The sequence below is a fragment of the Limulus polyphemus genome, unplaced genomic scaffold, assembly GCF_000517525.1.
Source record: "Limulus polyphemus unplaced genomic scaffold, Limulus_polyphemus-2.1.2 Scaffold1199, whole genome shotgun sequence".
Classification (NCBI taxonomy): domain Eukaryota; kingdom Metazoa; phylum Arthropoda; class Merostomata; order Xiphosura; family Limulidae; genus Limulus; species Limulus polyphemus.
Window position 1 is genome coordinate 188,233 of NW_013666809.1, and position 4,740 is coordinate 192,972.

The 4,740-nt window shown below is 35.4% G+C and overlaps 1 protein-coding gene across 1 annotated transcript in view; it reads left to right on the forward strand.

The window, feature by feature from the left end:
- The first annotated feature begins 1,551 nt into the window (after window positions 1-1,551).
- LOC106462574 (ephrin type-A receptor 7-like) overlaps window positions 1,552-4,740 on the forward strand; it is an 83,531-nt gene continuing 80,342 nt past the window's right edge. The window contains exon 1 of the mRNA XM_013922508.1: window positions 1,552-1,680. The gene's annotated coding sequence lies outside the window, so the exon portion shown is untranslated. The remainder of the gene's footprint in view (window positions 1,681-4,740) is intronic.

Here is a 4,740-nt window from a genome sequence, read left to right on the forward strand (position 1 = left end):
ATGTTTCATTAGCAAAAAAATTCGATTACTCGTGAAAAAAATTCAACATTAATTTTGTAAACATACGGTAACATTATACGTGCTTATTCCAAGCTTTCTTTTTCATGCCCCCCAGTGGCACAGCGGCATGTCTGCGGACTTACAACGCTAGAAACCGGGTTTCGATACCCGTGGTGGGCAGAGCACAGATAGCCCTTGTGTAGCTTTGTGCATAATTAAAAACAAAACAAACTTCATTTGAGTTAGAAGAAGAAGATTTTGAACATTTAAAATAAATAATTAGAAAAAGATACTCCGGAATAAGAGTTTTAAACGACAGAAAGTTGGCTGATGGCTAACCATAACAACTTGGTAATTCATAGAGTTTTTAATAAAAGTTGAAATCTAACAGTAGTGACGAATGTTCTTAATGTCATCGATTTACTGATTGCTGAATTACTTAAGTTCTATGTAAACTTTACTTCATCTAAATATTAATTGCAGAGTTGAGTTGCAAAAGAAATATATATATATAAACTTTTAGAATGATATATGTTATACTTAACATGTATATATTCCAGTTAGAATACTGTCGCAGGAAAAATACAGCCACTAAAAAGAGACCCAAGAAGTCTGGACCCATAGGGAAAATATACAATGTATTCGTAATTTATTTATTATTCAAATTGCATGATATTAACAGTCATACACATATCAATTCTTGGTATACTATGCTATCAGGGTATTTTCTTTCCTGAAATATGTAGAACTGATATTAGAAATGTGTTTCTTTAACTTTAAGAATATAATGTCCATTTTCCCTATGGGTCCAGAATTCTGGGACACCCTGTACATTTTTTGTTTTTAAAGGGAACATAGAGCGTCGGTCTTATGATTATAGATGCCTTAGAACTTGCGAACCAAGTCGTTTTCTCTGTCATTAACCGTGTAGATTTGTTTGTGTAACATGAGAAACAGAAACGTCCTTTACACATTCTTCTCGGCTTTAGACTCACTTGAGAGCTCCAACCTGATCGATATTTGTTTGAGAAGTTTTCGTGTTTCAATTTAAAAGGATGATATCAATATTCTAAAATAACGTGAAACATATGAATCGTTGGAATTGTAAACTGAGGGGAAAAGTAACTAATTCAAATCAAGTTATTAAAGTTGTATTTTCTTACGTAACTGGTCATTGCACGACAGATTTAAAATATCAACTTATTGATAACGTAAGCTAAGTATACGGTTACAAATAAACAAAAAAAAAGTAGCATACTACAAAACAACAAGTAAAAAAATGAAAGAAATATATTAACCATTTTCAATCAACTATCAGTTGGATGTTTCAAATAGTTGATCATCTTGGCAGTGTCAACCAAATGCTGCGTCTAATGATAGGAATTACATCATATACTGGAACCATAAAAATTATATATATGCATGTATATACTAATGTATGTGTGTAGATAGCTAAATTAGCTAAATAACATGTTTTGTTACAGTCCTTACGTCGTTCATGCTAGAGCGCATGCGTAAGATAATTTTATACCTGCTCGTTTGGTCTCTATAGCAGTGAGTGACTGTGAGTCGACACGTGAGCTCCAGAGAGACGACACGAACTATCTGGTGACATGTTACATTTCATTAAGTATGGGGACAACTATCTTTCAGTTTGTTTAAACTGATAACTATCAAGAGGTAAGTTTATATACAATCATATATTTTGATATTTAGCAACATAATCCATCACCTTTCTTTAATCGAATCGAATAGGTGTTGAAGCGTTTTTAATTTGCAGGAACCCATGGTTAAGAATACAATCCAGAATTAAGCTTCTTTTGGTAAGTTAACATAGACAAATTTGTTTACATCAGTATAAAGCTACTTGCTGTCGTATACATGTATTAGCAACGCAAACATTATATTGTTAACAGGAGTTGTATCGTTTTATACATAGATGCCAAATATCGTGCAAACAGATATAGTTTATAGGAAATCAAAACATAAGAATTAAAACGCTTTCCAAATCCAAGGATAAGTTTTAAAAATAATATATTTTCCTATTTCAAATCCTTATCGATGGGTATTTCTTTGTCAAAACCATTATTCCAGGGCTTGGTGGCTAAGGCGTTCGGATCGCACTCTGATGGTCACAGGTTCGAATCCCCGTTCCACCAAACATGCTTGCCCTTTCAGCCATGGGGACGTTATAATATGACCGTCAATCCCACTATTCGTTGGTAAAAGAGTAGTCCAAGGGTTGGCAGTGGGTGGTGTTGACTAGCTGCCTTTCATCTAGTCTATCACTGCTAAATTAGAGACGGCTAGCACAGATAGCCCTCGAGTAACTTTGCGCGAAATTACAAACGAACCAAACCGTTATTCCAACATTCTGTACGGTAAAATTTAACATATTACCATGTGTATTACCATTCATTGTTTTCTCACTAGTTCGTAACTGACGCGACTGTGGGAGTGATAAATGCTGACTTAGTTGTGTCCGTTCATATACTTATTTTACTTCAGATTACAAAAAAAAATTCGAGATTATAAACTGACATAATTTAAAAAGTTATATCAAATGAATAGTTAGCGTGTCTTGATTCACTTATCAGCAGTTTTTTTTTTGGTTTAGTTTTGTTTCTCTGTTACAGCATATAATGTTGATGTGTCATTCTGTAAATAAGACTAATGTTGACAAACTTCCCCGTTTTTTTTTTCACGAGGCCTAATAATACGTTAGTTTCAACACAATTGAAAATTGTTCAGCCAGCCATTGTAATGTTTTCTGTACAGTATGAACATAGCACTTAAAAGTTGCGTAAACCAGTTGTTACGTCTCCGTCTGTTAATTAACTTTCCGTAACTTCGTTCCGACGAAACTTTAGCGGCACAAATCTTTACTTAATAAAACTGGTTTATTCTTTCCGAATACAACTTTACGATACACTTATTTTCAACAATCACGCTAAAACAAACGCTATATCAACGAACGTCAACAATACTTCTGATTTCAGTTCAATTACTCACTATCTACACACACATTACCGTCACGTTGTCACCCTCTTTTATATATCAGACTACCCTATATCTAGTAAATGCTAGAGCATTCGCCAAAGTACAGGATAGTTCTAGAAAGTAGAGGGCGTGAGAATAGTCACGTGATCTCGATGACGCAACACAGTCTATTTCCGTAGAAGAATGATTTCGACACAACACAGTTAGGTAGTGAATCAATTCATTAACACTTATTGCCGTTTATCAAGTTAAACATAAACACGTTCTTATATTTACCATTAAACATTACCAGTATGTTTCAAGTGTATGTTGTTTTTTTTAATTTAAAAAATAAAAATACTTCCTCCAAATATAAATATAAATATATAAATGCATTTGTCATTTTTACTGTATAATGCTTCGTTTTGGGCATATATAGGTGTCGCTTAAACTTAGATATGTGATTATTGTACATCATTATACTGGGCAGAGTACTGTTGTGTGCCTCAAAACAAATGTAAAAACTATAATGTAGGTTAGTGTAAGACAACATTTAAAGCTAAAAAAAGTATGGTTGGTTTGGTGTTGGATATTCCTTCATTTCGCCGATAATCTAGAGGAAAGGCAACTACGTAGCAGCACCCACCGCCAGTTTTTGGTCTACTGGAATTGCATAGTGAGACTTGATTGTCACTATTATAGCGCACACACAGCCAAATACGGAGCGCGATTTTGAGACAACGCGATGCGAACCACAGACCCTCTGATTTCCAGTGCGGCACTCGAACCAAAAGGCTACGCCCAATCCCTAAGAAAAGGAAAATACTGATAGTTAATTGCGATTTATAAGAACGACGTTCCAGTCTCGTGCTTTCTTTAAAACAAACTCCACCCTCTGTTCTCGATCTGATGACCAAGATTAAGTACTACTGCCCGACACGCCAAGTTCCATTGTAGAATGTTTCTGCGAAGAACGGCATGGTCAACACCCGTTTTTACAAACTTTCCAAAGATCTCTCAATGTACCAGAACGTTGTCCTCTAGTATCACGTTTATGCAGACTAAAGGAACGAAGCTCAATTGTAAGTACATCAAGAAACATGTATAAAATATGGTTGAGAGGAATTGTCTGTGACCTCTATGTTCTCGACTATCTTTCTTACGAAAGCAGACGCTGGTTTTGAGGAGTGGCTGGAAACTTGTGAAAGTTTGATTTGTGAGCCTTCGTCAACTTCAGATCCTTGTTTATTATTTTATTAACGTTACCAAAAAATTGGTCTAATTTTATTACAATTAATATTTTTTTAGGGAGGGGGGTCGGAAAGCTCTCTTTCGTAATCATAGTCTTATTCGCAGAAGGCGTTGTTTCTGATTGGTGGTGTAGTAATTGGGAACTTACTGATATTCCAAAAGTGCATATTATTTTTGCTTCCATGAATAATATTAAAGGTTCCATTCTTTGAAATTTTGTATTCTATGACTCTGCTTCGTTTAAGAATCTCTCAATATAAATATTTCTCTTTCAGAGATGTTGCGAATTATGCCTCCAGATATAAATCTGTTTTGCAATATCGAATAGTCGATGATTTTGTATGAATCAAGTATTACATATGTCACCCGTGTCGGCCCGGCATGGCCAGGTGGTTACGGCGCTCGACTCGCAATCTGAGGGTCGCGGGTTCGAATCCCCGTCACACCAAACATGCTCGCCCTTTCAGCCGTGAGGGCGTTATAATGTGACGGTCAATTCGTTGGTAAAAG